Raw genomic sequence first — 20,109 nt, 5'->3', positions numbered from 1 at the left:
GCTAAGCTATGTATACACACACATATATATATAGCTTAATAAAACAATTACATGGTTGAAATATGATCATCAGAAAAGATACCTGAATTCAATTAGAACAGTATAGAACAGTATGTGTCACATCTTTGAGGCTCAATGGAATATTAATAACAAATTAATAAATAAATAGCCACATAGAAAATACAATATAACTTTATACAAATAATAGTATATTGCCATAACTAGATATGTAAAGTCTCCTTGACACACATAAACAGTAAGAGGAAAAGCCACAAATCAAATCAAACTTTTTAAAAATCTTTTTTCCTTTCTAATTTTTTTAGCTAGGTTTGAGTTCAGCTATCAAAACCAAACTTTTTTTAACTCATTTTCTCTCCTGACAAAAAAAAAAAAGCATAAGTAGAAAAATAAAATAAAATTGGGAATATTCTCTACCTATTAGTCTATGTCCTCTTAACCGACACACAAAAAATGGAACACACATTTGGTTATGGCACCCTGTTGACCTGTTCAACTAACGGGGAGTTTGATTTTGTTACTATGACCTTGGGTGAATCCAGGAGTGCTAGAGTTCTTGAACCGGAAGATGTTTAAAAATAAGAAATAGCAACAAATCTTCAAGTTACTTATGCTTGTTAGGTTGAATTGTGGTGTTGCTCTGGGCTCACTGTCTGAGTAGTTGGCTACCCCGAGTGGGTGGACATCCTGGGGAAACTCAACATTATCCTAAATCTCAGGATTGGAGAATATCTTCTATGCCAATGAATAGCCTTATAAATAAGTTGTTCAGTGATCTAGGTGCTTGTTTAACTATTATATCAAAGCATAATCTAAACAGGTAACACAGCATTTGGCCAAGTCACAGTGTTTAGTAATTTACCTACAGAGGACTTGGCCCTGGGAAATGGTTGACTCGAATCTACGTGATCTTAGGAATTTAGGACTCTAAGAAGACCATGTGATGATGTATTGGTTTGGCATATGCCATACCTGTTCTCCTCTGTCACCTCACCACTTCCATTGGCTCGAATCCTTGCAGCACATGTGGGTTTAGGGATTTTACAGGTAGAAGATGGACCATCTTAGTATTTTTGCCCACTTTTGTTCTCTTATGTTACACCTTTCAGGTTGGAAATAGAACAAATGGGACTATTTGCTGGTAACAGTGTTAGATGACTCCGGGAAAAATAGATTACCCCAGCTCCTATCAATGCACATTTATTTACAATTTAAATAAATGAGTTAGTAACATTCCATATGCAGCAGATGAAGCCCATCATTCTTATGCTTACTGTGCAATCCCTGGAGGGTTTCTATTTCCTAGAGCTGATTAGCTGATTATGGGGCTTTTTTTCACTCTTCTCTCTAGTTTTTGTTGTTGTTGTTTGTTTGTTTGTCTTTAATCTATTGAATGCTCAAAAGCCTAGTGAGACAGACTAACAAGAACCAAATAGAGTTTCTCAGGTGAGAATTTTCTATTAATATACAAAGGGGTTTCTCACTAAGCCATGGTTTTGCTCATATCCAAAACATAGAGCCAGCAAAGTCCCCTCTGAAAGAGTCTACCAATGAACTCAACCCAAGTACCAGAGAGTGTGCTTGTTCATTTACACAGAGCATTGATCAAGAAAAGATTCTTTCCCTGCTGATACTATAGTGATGTCCAAACTGAGTAATCAAGATGCCTTTTAAAAGAAAAAAATCATACTACTAGTAGTTTAAAGATCCAATGTAAAAACACTAGTATTTTATTCCATAAGAAAATTTTTCCATTGTAAAATTCTTACCACAAAAGCAATGGTTTGTAAGAAGGAGTGTCTTTTTGTTTTTGTTTTTTAACCAGGCCTTCCATATGGAATTGATGAACACTGGTTATGCTTTGAAACTCTACTATGGTTATCATTACCCTAATGGAATTTAGGAACTTATATTATTTCCTATTCCCATTTCCTAAAGAATTGCAAAAGTTCTTGTTAAGACAGACAGCTGAGGGAAGTGCCTAGGCTTTCAAAAAAAAAAGCCAGCCTTTACGCTACCAGTACATGGGAAAATTTAAAGGAACCTTCCCCAAAAGAGTTTATTCTACAGAAACAAAGTGAGCAACTCTGAGTGGAACTTTGGTTACAGAAGAGACAAGCTGCTTGCTGGGATGGGGGAGTTTTACGAAGAAGATAGAATGAGAGAATACAAATAATGGTTGATCTAAGAATTTGCAATTGAAGTTGAGACAAACTAAGCCACCTTCCCAACTCTCCCACTGCTCAGGAGTGATACCAATGTCTTATTCATTTAATGAAGCCCTAGGAATCATGAAACTGAATTGTATTTTGGAGAAAAGGAATCAAAAGTCTCTCTCTCTCATTGAAGATACCAAAAAGATAATTTAAAACACATATTCTATTTGACTTTGTATTAATCCATTTTCATGCTGCTGATAAAGAGGTACTTGGCCTGGGCAATTTACAAAGGAAAGAGGTTTAATGGAGAGCTCCAGTTCCAGGTGGCTGGGGATGCCTCACAATCATGGCAGAAGGCATGGAGGAGCAAGTCACATCTTGCATGGATGGCAGCATGCAAAGAGAGCTTGTGCAGGCAAACTCCTGTTTTCAAAGCCATCAGATCTCGTGAGACTTACTCAGTATCACAAGAACAGCTCGGAAAAAACCCGCCCCATGATTCAATTACTTCCCATCAGGTTCCTCCCACAACACATGGGAATTATGGGAGCTACAAGGTGAGATTTGGGTGGGGAAACAGAGACAAACCATATCATTCTGCCCTTACCCCTTCCCAAAACTCATGTCTTCACATTTCAAAACCAATCATGCCTTCCCAACCGTCCCACGAAGTCTTAACTCATTTCAATATTAACTCAAAAGTCCACAGTCCGTAGTCTTATCCAGATAAGGCAAGTCCCTTCTGCCTATGAGCCTGTAAAATCAAAGGCAAGCTAGTTACTTCCTAGACGTAATGAAGGTACAGGAAATGGGTAAATACAACCATTCCAAAAGGGGGAAATTGGCCAAAACAAAGTGGCTACAGGCCCCGTGCAAGTCCAAAATCCAGCGGGGCAGTCAAATCTTAAAGCTCCAAAATGATCTCCTTTGACTCCATGTCTCACATCCAGGTCATGCTGATGCAAGAGGTGGGTTCTCATGGTCTTGGGCAGCTCTGCCTCTATGGCTTAGCAGAGTACAGCCTCCCTCCTGGCTGTTTTCACAGGCTGGCATTGAGCGTTTCCAGCTTTTTGAGGTACATGGTGCAAGCTATTGGTGGATCTACAATCCTGGGGTCTGGAGGATGGTGGCCCTCTTCTGGGCACAGCTCCACTAGGCAGTGCCCCAGTAGAGACTCTGTGTGGGGTCTCTGACCCCCCATCTCCCTTCTGCACTGCCCTAGCAGAGGTTCTCCATGAGAGCCCCACACCTGCAGCAAACTTCTGCCTGGGCATCCAGGCGTTTCCATACATCCTCTGAAATCTAGGAGGAGGTTCCCAAACCTCAATTCTTGACTTCTGTGTACTGGCAGTCTCAACACCACATGGAAGCTGCCAAGGCTTGACGCTTGCACCCTCTGAAGCCACAGCCTGAGCTCCACATTGGCCCCTTTCAGCCATGGTTGAAGTGGCTGGGACACAAGACACTAAGTCCCTAGGCTGCACACAGCATAGGGACCCTGGGCCTGGCACATGAAACCGCTTTTTCTGCTAGGCCTCTGGGGCCGTGATGGGATGGGCTGCCGTGAAAACCTCTGACGTGCTCTGGATATATTTTCCCCATTGTCTTGGAGATTAACATTCGGCTCCTCGTTACTTATGCAAATTTCTGCAGCTGGCTTGAGTTTCCCCTCAGACAATAAGATTTTCTTTCTATTGCATTGTCAAGCTGCAAATTTTCCAAACTTTTATGCTCTGTTTCCCTTTTAAATCTGAATGTCTTTAACAACACCCAAGTCTCCTCTTGAATGCTTTGCTGCTTAGAAATTTCTTCTCCCAGATACTCTAAATCATCTCTCGCAAGCTCAAAGTTCCACAATCTCTAGGGCAGGGACAAAATGCCGCCAAGTCTCTTTGCTAAAACATAACAAAAGTCACCTTTGGTCCAGTTCCCAACAAGTTCCTCACCTCCATCTGAGGCCACCTCTGCCTGGATCTTATTGTTCATATCACTATCAGCATTTTTGTCAAAACCATTCAAAAAGTCCCTAGGAAGTTCCAAACTTTCCCACATTTTCCTGTCTTCTTCTGAGCCCTCCAAATTGTTCCATCCTCTGCCTGTTACCCAGGTCTAAAGTCATTTTCACATTTTCGAGTATCTTTCCAGCAACACCCAACTCTACTGGTACCAATCTACTGTATTATTCTGTTTTCACACTGCTGATAAAGACATACCTGAGAATGGGCAGTTTACAAAGGAAAGAGGTTTAATGGAGAGCTCACAGTTCTGCGTGGCTGGGGATGCCTCACAACCATGGTGGAAGGCAAGGAGGAGCAAGTCACATCTTACATGGATGTCCAGAGAGCTTGTGCAGGTAAACTGTATTCACTATCATGAGAATAGCACAGGAAAGACTCGCCCCCAAGATTCAATTATCTCCCACTGGGTTCCTCCCACAATGCAAGGGAATTGTGGAAGCTACAAGATGAGATTCGGGTGGGGATACAGGGCCAAACCATATCAGATTTTATTTTCAAACGCATTTTCTTAAAAACAAATACAAGATGCTTTTTAAAGAAATTATTTCTATTTATAATTTATTTATATATTTATTTATATAATATATTTATATTTAAAGAAATATATTCCAATTGGCATATATATTTTGTTACCATAAAAAGATAATATACACATATGGTTGTATATGAAGAAGAAACAGATAGTAGGCTACATGTAAAAATGATAAAGGGCTGCAGCCAATTGAGCTGATGGAGTTCCTTTCCTCATGAGGCCCAGCGTGCAAGAGCTGCAAATGGCAGCTTCCTTGGTAGTGTATGCAGCCTGTTTCTTATATGGGTTGCTCTAAGGGACCTCAGAGACACGGCTTTCAGGTGGATGTTCACGTCCCTGACCTTGCACTACCCTCAATGTAGACTCCGAAAAGGTATTCGAGGTGCCTTTGGAAAGCCCCAGGGTGCTGTGGCCAGGGTTCACATTAGCCAAGTCATCATGTCCATCCAAGTCATTATGTCCGTCCGCACCAAGCTGCAGAACAAGCAGCATGTGATTGAGGCCCTATGCAAGGCCAAGTTCAAGTTCCTTGGCTGCCAAAGGAAGTGGGACTTTACCAAGTTCAGTGTGGATGAATCTGAAGACATGATGGCTGAGAAGCAGCTTATCCCAGAAAACTGTGGGGTCAAGTACACCCGCAATCCTGACCCTCCGGACAAGTGGTGGGCCCCGCACTCATGAGGGCTTCTACTGTGCTGCCCCCTCCTAACACCCACCAATAAATCCTACTTCCTGTCCACCTTAAAAAAATGATAAAGGGTAGTCACCTCTTGAGAGTGAGAATAGGACTGGTGTGGAAGTGAGTTTTTACTTCTCACTGGACATATTCCATGTTTGAAAAACTGTTCTGAAGTGGGTATCATTCCTATAACATTTAAATTTCAAAAAATATTTCACTGTGTGCCTAATCTGTGCAAGGGGAGAATGCGGAGGACGGAAGCATTAGAACCACATGTAAGGAACACCAGAGTCCCAGTGTGTTTGACTGCAGAAAGCCATTACTTATCATGCTTGGTTAATAAATACTGTATGAAGATTACTTCTGATTTGTAATCTCTTAATTGCAGGTACACAAAAAAGGCCAGTCATGAATCACCCCAAATTGGAAGCAACCAAGACGTCCTTCAGTGTGTGAATGGATAAGCAAACTATGGTGCATTCAGAAAACAGAATATTACTCAGCGCTAAAAAGAAATGAGCTATCAGCCATGAAAAGATGTGGGGGGTATTATAGCCATGTTACTCAATGAAAGAACCAGTCAAAAATGGCTACAGACATACAATTCCAGCTATATGACATTCTGGAAAAGGCAAAACGACGGAGGCAGTAAAAAGATCAGTGGTTGCCAGAGGCTGTGGAAGGGGTGAAAGAGTAGGATGAATAGGTGGAGAACAGGAGAATTTTAGCTTAGTGGAGCTAGTTCTGTATGAAACTGTAATGATGGAGAGAGGACTTTATGCATTTGTCAAAATCCATAGAACTGTACAATACAAACAGTGAATTTTCATGTATACCATGCATTCAATTAATAATAATGTATCCATATTGGTTTGTCAATTGTAACAAACGTACTACATTAATGCAAGATGGTAACAGCCTAACTGCTGGGCAGAGAGAGGATGCATGGGAGCTCTCTGAACTTTCTGCTCAGTTTTTCTGCGAACCTAAAGCTGCCCCCCAAAAACTAAAACCCAAATTAAGAACAAAGTTAATGCTGTTTAAACATAATAATAATAAAAGGCTACTAATAACATACTAATATAAAAAACTAGTATTTCAAAACCAAGTCAGAACTATGATGCTCTTATCCATGTTTGTTTGTTTGTTGTTTTCAAGGTTAGGCGATGCTTTCCTTCGCTGTCCAGTTTGCAGAGCCGTCTTGGAGCTGGTGCGGGTCCTCCCTCCGTCGTCCTGGCTCTTGGGAAGGAACCATGCGGGCTGCGGAACTGGCGCGCCCGCGTCCGCCCGCAAGTCCTTGGAAAGCGCAGGCCTCGTGCGTTCTCCAGCGCCCTGCCAGGGTGCAAGGGCAGGACAGGTACATCCCTCGTGCTACGGTGGCGATCAGCGCGGACACGGAGCCCGGCTCCACCCGTCCGCCCAACCTCGGGGTTCTGCCAGAGCGCCGGGTGCAGAGCAAGCGGGTCTGAGCTCCAGCACCTTTGGCAGCTCCCTGCCCCGGGATGCGAACGGCGGCCCTGGCTCACCGCTTCAGGAGCAGGCGGCCAGGACACAAGGAAGAGAAGCCCAGAGCAGGGCTAGTTTGTTTCTCCATCTCCTCTGGCCAGCTCAGGTTCTTAAACCCGCCGTGCAACAGACGCAGGTACCCGCTCAGGAAGCTCAGTCAGTGGTGCAGGAAGCCTGGGTCGCGGTGCATCGTGTTTAAAAATAAACACCCACTTCCCTTGGGGCCATTGGTATTTATTCTATTTAAATTACATAGATTGTTTCCATTCCTTGGTGTCTGAAGTATTAAGGCTGAAGTCTGCTTTCCCAGCTATTTGCATGTATTTGTTTAGGGATGGAGTCGCCCTGCAACACGGGCTGCTCCTATGGCAACTGCTACAAAATAAGATCAGGCTTCACCAGGGTCGGGAGAAGAAACCTCCCAAGAAAGCCAGGCGCTGGAGTCACGGGTGTGGATGTCCTTTTAGGGCCTAGGAAAGGAGGGTCTGATGAGGAGGCATTGAAGAAAAGCCAGTATGACGACGATGTTTTCATGGTGAAGTTTTGTGCATTTTCTACTGAACATTTTTTAAAGTATGCCCTTCTTTTTTTGAGTTAGAAGGAAATATTGGCATTCAGAGTTAATGCTTCTTAAAAACAGTTATATGGAAAGGAAAGTATTCCACCTTAGCTCATTTGCAAACAATTGCATTATTCTTGATCTTTGTTTATATACATATGTGTCCAATGAATATACTGTAGATGTATATGTAATTATATATCATATGTATAGTATATAATATAATTATATAACTTTTCTTTTTAAACTTTGTACTTCAGAGAAGACACTGGGAAACACGTGCACATTTTATACACTGAAGTTTATCTTAAGTTCTTTTTTTTTTTTTTTTGAGACAGAGTATCACTCACTTGCTCAGTTTTAAGTTCTCTCTTTTGAGAGGCAGTAAGTGATGATTAGGGAGAATGAATGGACCACAGAGACCGAAATGAACTTGTAAGTGATTCTCTTTGGAATCTGAATGGGCCTGAGAGGCAGACATTATCTTGGGAAAAAGTCTGTCAGGTGTGGTCACATTCGTCAGGCTTTTTTTCTGGGAAAATGAGATTCCAGGGAGGGCATAGAAAGCATTTATGTTTCTTTTGGTAAGCTCTCTTGGTCAGATAAGGACGTTCCAGGAATAGTCCCTGCCCTTGTGGTTTGGGGAGGCACAAGACAAGGTTAGAGGGACCTCCATGCTGAGGCTTATTTCTGAGGCTGCTCAGCTTTCAAAAGCGCCCAGTGTGCTCAGGTGCCATATTTTGAGGAATGATTTTCTATACCCTCAACATCATAAAACCACCTCATTTAAGCTTCAAGTGGTGCCTTGTGGTTCCTTTCTAGGTTTTCTTTTCTTTCCTTTTCTTTTCTTTTATTATTATACTTTAAGGTTTAGGGTACGTGTGCACAACCTGCAGGTTTGTTACATATATATACATGTGCCATGATGGTGTGCTGCACCCATTAACTCGCCATTTAGCATTAGGTATATCTCCTAATGCTATCCCTCCCCCTCCCCCCACCCCACAACAGTCCCCGGTGTGTGATGTTCCCCTTCCTGTGTCCATGTGTTCTCATTGTTCAATTCCCACCTATTAGTGAGAACATGCAGTGTTTGGTTTTTTGTCCTTGCGATAGTTTGCTGAGAATGATGGTTTCCAGCTTCATCCATGTCCCTACAAAGGACATGAACTCATCTTTTTTTACGGCTGCATAGTATTCCATGGTGTATATGTGCCACATTTTCTTAATCCAGTCTATCATTGTTGGACATTTGGGTTGGTTCCAAGTCTTTGCTATTGTGAATAGTGCCACAATAAACATACGTATGCATGCGTCTTTATAGCAGCATGATTTATAGTCCTTTGGGTATATACCCAGTAATGGGATGGCTGGGTCAAATGGTATTTCTAGTTCTAGATCCCTGAGGAAGCGCCACACCGACTTCCACAATGGTTGAACTAGTTTACAGTCCCACCAACAGTGTAAAAGTGTTCCTATTTCTCCACATCCTCTCCAGCACCTGTTGTTTCCTGACTTTTTAATGATTGCCATTCTAACTGGTGTGAGATGGTATCTCATTGTGGTTTTGATTTGCATTTCTCTGATGGCCAGTGATGATGAGCATTTTTTCATGTGTCTGTTAGCTGCATAAATGTCTTCTTTTGAGAAGTGCCTGTTCACATCCTTTGCCCACTTGTTGATGGGGTTGTTTGTTTTTTTCACGTAAATTTGTTTGAGTTCATTGTAGATTCTGGATATTAGCCCTTTGTCAGATGAGTAGGTTGCAAAAATTTTCTGCCATTCTGTAGGTTGCCTGTTCACTCTGATGGTGGTTTCTTTTGCTGTGCAGAAGCTCTTTAGTTTAATTAGATCCCATTTGTCAATTTTGGCTTTTGTTGCCATTGCTTTTGGTGTTTTAGACATGAAGTCCTTGCCCAGGCCTATGTCCTGAATGGTATTGCCTAGGTTTTCTTCTAGGGTTTTTATGGTTTTAGATCTGACATGTAAGTCTTTAATCCATCTTGAATTAATTTTTGTATAAGGTGTAAGGAAGGGATCCAGTTTCAGCTTTCTCCATATGGCTAGCCAGTTTTCCCAGCACCATTTATTAAATAGGGAATCCTTTCCCCATTGCTTGTTTTTGTCAGGTTTGTCAAAGATCAGATGGTTGTAGATATGCGGCATTATTTCTGAGGGCTCTGTTCTATTCCATTGGTCTATATCTCTGTTTTGGCACCAGTACCATGCTGTTTTGATTACTGTAGCCTTGTAGTATAGTTTGAAGTCAGGTAGCATGATGCCTCCAGCTTTGTTCTTTTGGCTTAGGACTGACTTGGCGATGTGTGCTCTTTTTTGGTTCCATATGAACTTTAAAGTAGTTTTTTTGAATTCTGTGAAGAAAGTCATTGGTAGCTTGATGGGGATGGCATTGAATCTATAAATTACCTTGGGGAGTATGGCCATTTTCATGATATTGATTCTTCCTACCCATGAGCATGGAATGTTCTTCCATTTGTTTGTATCTTCTTTTATTTCATTGAGCAGTGGTTTGTAGTTCTGCTTGAAGAGGTCCTTCACATCCCTTGTAAGTTGGATTCCTAGGTATTTTATTCTCTTTGAAGCAATTGTGAATGGGAGTTCACTCATGATTTGGCTCTCTGTTTGTCTGTTATTGGTGTATAAGAATGCTTGTGATTTTTGCACATTGATTTTGTATCCTGAGACTTTGCTGAAGTTGCTTATCAGCTTAAGGAGATTTTGGGCTGAGACGATGAGGTTTTCTAGATATACAATCATGTCATCTGCAAACAGGGACAATTTGACTTCCTCTTTTCCTAATTGAATGCCCTTTATTCCCTTCTCCTGACCGATTGCTCTGGCCAGAACTTCCAACACTATGTTGAATAGGAGTGGTGAGAGAGGGCATCCCTGTCTTGTGCCAGTTCTCAAAGGGAATGCTTCCAGTTTTTGTCCATTCAGTATGATTTCTTTTCTTTTGTTTTGAGACGGAGTTTGGCTGTGTCCCCAAGGCCAGAGTGCAGTGGCACAATCTCAGCTCACTGCAACCTCCACCTCCTGGGTTCAAGTGATTCTCCTGCCTCAGCCTCCCCCGTAACTGGAATTACAGGCACATGCCATGACGCCCAGCTAATTTTTGTATTTTTAGTAGAGATAGGGTTTGATATCCACTCACTTTAGCCTCCCATTATGTTGGGATTAAAGGCATGAGTCACCTCGCTCGGCCTATCTTAAGTTCTTATATTAAATATAGAGTTGACGTTTAGGATTCCTCTGGACCCAGCCTAAAAAGCAAGGCTTTATTTCCTTCTAAAGACTTATAACACTATCAGACCCAATGCTCACCATTTTTCTTTCTTTTTTTTTGGAGACAGAGTCTTGCTATGTTGCCCAGGCTAGACTGCAGTGACTATTCAATACTGGCACCATTAGACTGCACTGTGGCCTTGAACTCCTGAACTCAAGGGATCCTCCTTGAGTTCTTGGCCTCCCCTATAGCAATGGGCATGCACCAATCATCTTTTCTTTTTTTCGTTTCTTTTTTTTTTTTTTTTTTTTTTGAGATGGAGTCTCACACTGTCACCTGGGCTAGAGTGCAATGGCACAATCTTGGCTCACTGCAACCTCCGCCTTTCAGGTTCAAGCGATTCTCCTGCCTCAGCCTCCCGAGTAGCTGGGATTACAGGTGCCCACCACCACGCCTGGCTAATTTTTTGTACTTTAGTAGAGACCAGGTTTCACTATGTTGGCCAGGCTGGTCTCAAACTTCTGACCTGGTGATCCACCCACCTTGGCCTCCCAAATTGCTGGGATTACAGGCGTGAGCCACGGAGCCTGGCCCATGCTCACTTTTTATAAACAAAATTTTCAGTAATACCTACTATGCTTAATTTTTTAAGAATAGTGTTTATTTTTAAGAGCAGTTTTAAGTTCACAGCAAAATTGAGTAGAATGTAGGTACAGAGATTTCCCATACACATAGCTTCCCCTACACATAGCTTCCCCTACACATAGCTTCACCTATTATCAACATCCCCAACCAGAGTGGTACATTGTTGCAATTGGTGATGCTGCATTGACACATCATTATCACCCAAAATCTGTGATTTACTTGTGGTTCACTCCTGTACATACTATGGGTATGACCAATGTCTACTGACATGTATCCACCATTATAGTATCATACTGAGTAGTTTCCCTGCCATAAAAATCCTCTAAGATCCATCTATTCATTCCTCCCTCCCCACCAACCCCTGGCAAATACTCATCTTTTCACTTTCTCCATAGTTTTGCCTTTTCCAGACTGTCATATTGTTGGAATCATACAGTATAGAGCCTTTGCAGATTGGCCTCTTTGACTTAATAATATACATTGTAGGTTTCCTTTCTGCCTTTTCATGGCTTGAGAGCTCATATCTTTTTAGCACTAAAAATTTTCCATTGTCTGGATGTACCACAGTTTTTTCACACATTCACTTACTGAAGGACATCTTGGTTATGTCCAAGTTTGGGCAATTATGAATAGAGCTGCTATAAGCATTCACGTGCAGGTTTTTGTGTGGACATAAGTTTTCAACTCATTTAGGTAAGTACAAGAACTATGATTGCTGGATCATATGACAAGAGTATGACTAGGTTTACATTAATAAGAAGCCTCCAAACTGTCTTCCAAATTGTCTGTATCATTTTGCATTTCCACCAACACTGTGTAAGAATTCCAGTTGCTCCACATCCTCACCAACATTTGGTGTTGTCAGTGTTCAAGATTTTGGCTATTCTAATATGTGTGTTGTAATATCTCATTGTTGTTTTCATTTGCATTTCCCTGATGGTATATGATGTGGAGCATCTTTTCATGTGTTTGCCATATAACAAATATCCTTAACACCACCTTAACAATTCTGAAATGCAATTCTTAGTTAATATCATTTACCTACAACATAATTGTTAAAATAATCAATACAATGCTCTAAGAAATAAAGGACTAAAAGGAAAGTGATTTATAATGACATAGTACAGGGACCCCACAAGAGAAGACATGAAGAAGTAGACAGATGATTGCCCTTAAATGTCATAGAATCACCATGGAAGTGCCTCATATTGGCAAGTAAAATATCCCAAATCAGCAATGATATTCTCTAAAATGGCAAACAGCTCTTAGTAAAGCAAGCAAAACAAAGTATAATCTTCCTTCTTTTCACATTGTAGTTGCATTTGTGGAAATTTACTGTATATTAAAATTACACAAAACACATTTCGTGTTTACATGTAAAATGGACTTGAGGTCTAGACGCAGATAATTATACATAGGGTGCTTAGTTTGTTTTTCTTACACAAACATCTGTTGGGATAGTCAGAATTTGACAGAACTGTCCCATGCCAACACTGCTACCCCAATACTGTGAAAAAAAAAAAATCCTACTTTAAAACCACTGTTCTAAAAGATGGAACTTGGTTGGGTGTGGTGGCGCATGCTTGTAATCTCAACACTTTGGTATGCTGAGATGGGAGGATTGCTTGATTGAGCCCAGGAGTTCAAGAGCAGCCTGAGCAACGTAAGAAGACCCAGTCTCTACCAAAAATTTTGTAAATTAGCTGGGCATAGGGCATGCGACTGTACTCCCAGCAGGCTGAGGTGTTACTTACTCATAGAGGGTCTTGACTGCAAGTTGTCCAGGTTAATGGCATTTTTAAACAAAGAATTGGACAAAATGCACAGCAAAGCAAGGAAAGAATGAAACAAAGAAAGCAGAGATTTATTGAAAGTAAAAGTACACTTCACAGTGTGGGAGCAGTTGGAGCAGCAGCTCAAGGGCCCCGATGCAGAATCTTCTTGGGTTCAAATAACCCCTAGAGGTTTCCCATTGGCCACTTGGCGTTCACCTCATGTAAATGGAGTGGTGGCTCACAATCAGTGCGATTGGGTACGGACAGCAACCAATCAGAGGCTGAAGTGAAGTTACAAAGGTCACACTCCTACGCACACATCTGATTGGTCTCGGAAAGCTAACAATCAGAGGCTAAAGTGAAATTACAAAGTTGCACTTCTACGCAAACCAAGACGTGGCTGGCAATCAGAGGCTAAAGTAAAGTTACAAAGTTACACTCCTATGCAAACGTCTGATTGGTTGCAATCAGAGGTACTTTCAATTTCCCGTCTGCCCGAGCAGAAAAGAGGGGGTTTGCGAAGGGAGTAGCCTCTGGTCCTTGTCACTTAGATGTGGAAAGTGAGGGTTTTCCTTCCAGGACCTATTCTCCCACCTCAGGAAGACTGATTGAGCTAAAGAGCGAGGCTGCTTTGAGCCATGATCACGCCACTGCACTCAAGCCTGGGTGACAAAGCAAGACCCTGTCTAGCAAAAAAAGAAAAAGAAAAAGAAAAAGAAAAATATATAACTCTTTCTCCAACAGGAACATTATGAATTTTATTCACTGACTTGAGATTTGAGTCCAAGAAGGAAGGTGAAGTTGCTGAAAATCCAGACTCACTTAAAAGTCAAAAGCTGAGCCAGGCATGGTGGCTCACACCTGTAATCCCAGCATTTTGGGAGGCCAAAGTAAACGGATCACCTGAGGTCAGGAGTTCAAGACTAGCCTGGCCAACATGGTGAAACCCCATCTCTACTAAAAATACAAAAATTAGCCAGTCATGGTGGCAGGCGCCTGTAATCCCAACTACTCGGAAGGCTGAGAATCGCTTGAACCCGAGAGGCGGAGGTTGCAGTGAGCCGAGATTGCACCATTTCACTCAAGCCTGGGTGACAAGAATGAAACTCTGTCTAAAGAAAAAAGAAAAAAGAAACAAAAAAGTCTAAAGCTGGTAAACTAATCCCAATGAGAAGCTTGGCACTGAAATGATGAGTTTATTCACAGAGAAAAAGAGTAAAGTCTCCAAAAGCTTTTCTAGGCATTTTATAACTGAGCTGGCCCCAAGTGCAGGTGCAGGAGCTCTTAGAAGCTCAGCCACGGGGAATAACACTGCAGGAAATATATGGCCAGGGATGAGTTGAATGAAATTGGGGGGGATGGGATCCACTATCCCATCTCTTCAACTTCAAACAGCTGCCCGCCTGTAGAAACCGTTTCAAGCTAGCTTGAACACAGTATCCCTTCTGCAGGGCTGCATGCCATTTGCTTGTCTGGCAATCCCATAACTCATAGGCAGATGCTGTATGCCATACACCAAATAGCAAAGTGGAGATGTGCAGGGTAGGAAAACCATATTGAGAGGAAGGAGATGAGGCAATCATTCTCAATCTTGGCCGCACAACACAATCTCTTGGGAAGACTTTATAAAATATGAATGCCTGGGCCCATTCCTAAGGTATTCTTTTTTTCTTGATAAATGTTAGCAATTTTATTAGTCTTATGTCCTTGCTTTTGTGTACTATCTGTCCCCAGGGAGATTATTTTTGAGAATAACCCCTAAATTTTCATTGTTCTCTCCCTTCAAATTCAGTGCTTATGAGACACATTATGAAAAAGAGAAGTGACTCCGTATTTGTTTAATGCATTACTTCGTCCACTTAACCTCTTGCTTATTGGAGCTAAAAGCAGACTCTGTAGTCCTTATCCCCTAGTCACCCTAATCCACACTCTCCTAACCAGGAATTTACCATTGTAGTTTCAATGCAATGGCAGTTTCATTTTCTTTTTCCATCCTAATCCGGTAGTTAGCTTAACTTGATCTACAATGAAATGTATCCATGGTATTCTGACTTAATTGACTGTGTGCATGACCCTGGCATCAATAATTTTTAAAGGCTGATAAAGTGATTCTAATGTGCAGTTGGGGTGGAGAATACCAATCTGGCAGCTGGAAACAAAAGAAGAGTGAACATTTTCCCATTGGGTGCTTCCAGAAAGTAATGAAATACATATAAATGCTGGGAAAAAAGGAGGCTAAGTCCTGAGCTATTAACTAGTTATATGATGTTGAGCTGGCTATCTTATCTAAGACTCAGTGTCATCTTTAAAAGGAGGGAAATTATAGCACCAGCCATATACAGGAGTGAAGATTAAATGAGCTAGTATGTGTAAATCACTTAGCATGGTGCTTGACAGTGCCGAATAGACAGGCCCAAGGCATAGTGAATCATGCATGCAGTCCCAGCGCTTTGGGAGGCTGAGGCAGTAGGTTCGTTTGAGCCCAAGAGGTTGAGGCTGCAGTGAGCCATGATCGCGCCACTGCATTCCAGTCTGGGAGACAGAGAGAGACTGCATCTCAAAAAAAAAAAAAAAAAAGGGGGGGGGGGGGCGGGACACGGTGGTTCATGCCTGTAATCCCAGCATTTTGGGAGGCCGAGGTGGGTGGATCACCGAGGTCAAGAGTTCAAGACCAGCCTGGCCAACATGGCAAAACCCCGTCTCTACTAAAAATACAAAAATTAGGCCGGGCGCCATGGCTCATGCCTGTAATCCCAGTACTTTGGGAGGCCAAGGCGGCTGGATCACAAGGTCAGGAGATCAAGATCATCCTTGCCAACACGGTGAAACCCCATCTCTACTAAAAATACAAAAATTAGCCGTGAGTGGCTGTGCGCACCTGTAGTCCCAGCTACTCGGGAGGCTGAGGCAGAAGAATTGCTTGAACCTGGGAGGCAGAGGCTGCAGTGAGCCGAGATCGTGCCACTGCATTCCAGCCTGGGTGACAGAGTGAGAGTCTGTCTAAAAAAAAAAAGTTAGCTGGGCATGGTGGCGGGTGCCTGTAATCCCAGCTACAAGGGAGGCTGAGGCAAGAGAATTGCTTGAACTCGGGAGGTAGAGGTTGCAGTGAGCTGAGATTATGCCACTGCACTCCAGCCTGGGTGACAGAGCAAAACTCTTTCTCAAAAACAAACAAAGTGCCCAGTAAATGACTGGTGTTTCATCATCATCCTCATTGTCATTTTAGAGAATAAAAACATTGGATTAGAGGTTTATATACAACATATTTGCCTCCATAAATAAGTGCAAATTCTGAAATTCAAAGCAAAAAATTTTTTAAAAATCACTTTATATTTGCTGAGAGCTTTTCCTTTGAACATAGATTGGGGGAGGCAGTTTCGTGGATTTCCATGTTCATAACTGGATCTGTCCCCAGTCTTTTTTTGGCATTCCAGCCTTGAACCGCATCTTGTTAATCCTCCTCCACAAAAGCCCATACTCGCTTTTATTTATTTTCTCTCAGAATATCCCATGTCTGTAATTTCTGTTGATTTATGCTCTATAAATACTAATTCCAGACTTGTGCAGCCAGCAGTTTCTGGCCCCAAGTGCTCCACAAAATGGACTCAGATTGTCTTCTTGTATAACGCACAGTCTACCAGGTTGGTGAAAGGTGATAAAGTGATCTGTGGAGCTCAGATGGAAAGAACCGTCTGAGAGAGCCAGGCTTCTAATCACTTAAATCCTTTCCAAACATGGGGAGGGGGGTGGTGCGAGGGAGAATGAGAGCAGACAAAGCTGGCTGTCGTTGTTATGATTAGGCTTTTGCTCTAAGCCTCCAGAGAGTTGTGAGCTGGGGTAAATGATGTGAAGGATTCCTTTGGCCTGGATAGAGACAGGCTCAAGGAGCTGCACCAGTAAAAGTGGGATGAACGGCGTCTTAGACTCCCTTTCCTCTAAGCCCAGTGCAAGCCACAGCCTCCTGAACAGCCCAATGTGATAAGACAAATCCAAGGAAAAAAGAAGGAATACGCTTCCTCCTGAGAGCTAGATCAGAGTGTCTCTAATCCCCCCAAAACTGTTATCTGTCAGGAATCTTATTTGTGAGCAACAGAATCCAACTCCAATAACTTTGGAAGGAAGAAATTTAGCAGAAGGCTATTCAGGAGCTCCGGCTTGTGCTGAGCAGATGGGAGAAGCAGGCTTAAAGTCAAAGCTTTGGTGGCAGCAGGAGCACAAGTCAGTCAGTGAGGACACCAGTGCAGTGGGCTTTGGACACAAGACCACAATGCTCACCCATGGCTGATGCTGGCATGAGATAGTGGTTGCTGCTGCAGGCATCGCTACCTCTGCACTTGGGAACTTGCCAGTACTCCCCCATCTGCCACCACCCACCTATCCATGGTTTCTCCACCACCCTGCTTCCTGGGGTGCAGCAACCCCCAAACAGATGCAGCTTTGGGCCAGCCTTATGGAAGAGAAAGCAAATCCCCCAAATGTCTGAATCGCGAACACAGAGACCTCACCCCCATGACAGTGGAAATAAATGCCCTGGCCTCTGACCCCTACAGATCCACGTTCCTGCCCCTAAACGGTGCAGAGTGGGGAGAGCTGGGCTGCCGAACAGGTGGAGAGAAGAATGTGGTGTGTCCCCTAGGGGTCGGTGCTAGGACTCATATTGTCTCCAGGGTTTCGTGCCTTTCTGTTTGGTTGAGGGCAACATTTCTCAGAAGTATGTGGATACCTGGGATTTTAAGAGGGTATCATGGCAACTCTTTCACTCTCTAGTTTTAGAGGTGATCTTGACAAATGTCTCTCACCTGAGAGCTTTTGAGTATGTACCAACTAACCATATGGGGCAATTGGTGGGGATCAGATAGAAAGGCTGAGGACACGGTCACTCTATTGAGTTAGCACCAGCTGAGCACAACAGGCCACCATGTTGTCTCTGACTACCATGCAGCATGGCAGGCTGCTTGTTGTCACCCCACATCCATTTTCCCCTTCTTCCTTGGAAAATGATGAGTCAGCTAAAAATTGTATTTCCCAGTCTTCTTCTCCTCCTCCTCCTCCTTCTTTTCCTCCCTCCTCCCTCCTCCCCTTCCCCTTCACCTCCTCTTCCCCTTTGCCCTCCCCCACCCCTTCTCTTCCCCCTCGTTCTTCTTCTCCCCCTCCTTCTCCTTCTCCTTCTGACAGGGTCTTGCTTTTTTACCCAGGCTAGAGTGCAGTGATGCAATCACGGCTCACTGAAGCCTCAACCTACTGGGCTTAAATGATCCCTCCACATCAGCCTCCCAAGCAACTGGGACTATAGACACACACCACCATGCCTGGCTAATTGTTAGATTTTTTGTAGATATGTGGTTTTTGCTATGTTGCCCAAGCTGGTCTTGAACTCCAGTTCTCAAGTGATCGTCCCACCTCAGGCATCCAAAGTACTGTGATTATAGGTATGAGCCATCATACCCTGCCTACCCCAGCCTTTTTTACAGCTAGGTGTGGCCATGCAGCTAAGTTTTCATCAGTGAATTGTGAGAGGAAATGATGCATGAAATTTTGATTTCAGCTGGGCTCAGTGGCTCATGCCTATGATCCCAACACTTTGGGAGGCCGAAGCTGGCGGGTGGATCACTTGAGCTCAAGACTTCAAGACCAGTCTGTCCAACATGGTGAAACCCCATCTCTACTAAAAATACAAAAATTAGCCAGGCGTGGTGGCACACACCTGTAATCCCAGCTACTGGGGAGGCTGAGGCAGGAGATTCACTTGAACCCGGGAGGTGGAGGTTGCAGTTAGCTGAGATCACTCCACTGCACTCCAGCCTGGACAACAAAGTGAGACTCCATCTCAAAAAAAAAAAAAAATTCTTTTTTGGTCTTACTTCCTTAAAACACTCCCCAAAATTTGGCCTTTACTTCCCCCAAAATTGTTACAGATTTTCATTTTTTCCGTTTCTTGAATCAGAAAATGGCAATGTTTGCTGCTTGACTTTGATCATGTAGTCATGTAGATTAATTCATAGCCCTAGGTCAGTTTCTTTTTTTTCTTTTTTTTTTTTTTAGATGGAGTCTCGCTCTTTCACCCAGGTTGGAGTGCAGTGGTTTGATCTCAGCTCACTGCAACCTCCACCTCCTGGGTTCAAGAGATTCTCCTGCCTCAGCTTCCCAAGCAGCTGGGATTACAAGCACACGCCACCAAGGCCAGCTAATTTTTGTGTTTTTAGTAGAGACAGGGTTTTGCCATGTTGGCCAGGCTGGTCTCAAACTCCTGACCTCAAGTGATCTGCCTGCCTCAGCCTTCCAAAGTGCTGGGATTACATGCATGAGCCGCCGTGCCCAGCCCAGGAGCTCTTAATCAGGGTTTTATGAATATTCAAGGAATTTGGGGATATAAGCCATGTGGGTTCATGAACTTAAATTGGGGAAAAAATGTCTTCATTTCAATTTAACTCTAACTGAAATTAAGTGTATTTTTCAATTATGAATACAGGAAAGTAACCACAGTGTTAAGAATACAGTTAACTTTGTGACCAATAGAAAGATAGTTTTATTTCACATTTCAGTTGAAGATATCTCAAAATATTATTTGCGCTCTTCACTAGTTTGAAATTGTGATACTAGACAATTTGACCCTACTAGATCTTTCTATTTAATGTATTAATAAATAAGCAAATGTACTAGTAACTCACACATTTGCTTTATAAGCATTGTGATGAATGTTTTTCAATATAATTGGTATCTTTTATATCTTTGAAAAAATTATTCTGAGGCTAGGCATAGTGGCTCTCACCTGTAATCCAAGCACTATGGGAGGCTGAGATGGGAGGATGACTTGAGGCCAGGAGTTTGAGACCAGCCTGGTCAACATAGCAAGACCTTATCTCTCTATTAAATAATAATAATAATAATAACGATAAAAAGAAAAAAATTATTCTGAGATAGTCCATAAGCTTCACCAGACTGTCAAAGGGGACCTTGTCACAAAAAACTTA

At 42.6% G+C, this 20,109-nt stretch overlaps 1 non-coding gene across 1 annotated transcript; it reads left to right on the top strand.

Annotated features, from left to right (window-relative positions):
* Positions 1-4,906: 4,906 nt before the first annotated feature.
* On the top strand, positions 4,907-5,040 carry LOC112134792 (small nucleolar RNA SNORA70). Its single transcript, XR_002916143.2, has one exon. It is a non-coding gene; the product is annotated as a small nucleolar RNA SNORA70 (small nucleolar RNA).
* Positions 5,041-20,109: the final 15,069 nt, after the last annotated feature.

The sequence above is a fragment of the Pongo abelii genome, chromosome 7 (genome assembly GCF_028885655.2).
Source record: "Pongo abelii isolate AG06213 chromosome 7, NHGRI_mPonAbe1-v2.0_pri, whole genome shotgun sequence".
NCBI classification, from domain to species: Eukaryota; Metazoa; Chordata; class Mammalia; order Primates; family Hominidae; genus Pongo; species Pongo abelii.
The sequence above is the reverse complement of the archived record's forward strand: the minus strand, read 5'-3'. Positions and strand labels throughout refer to the sequence as shown.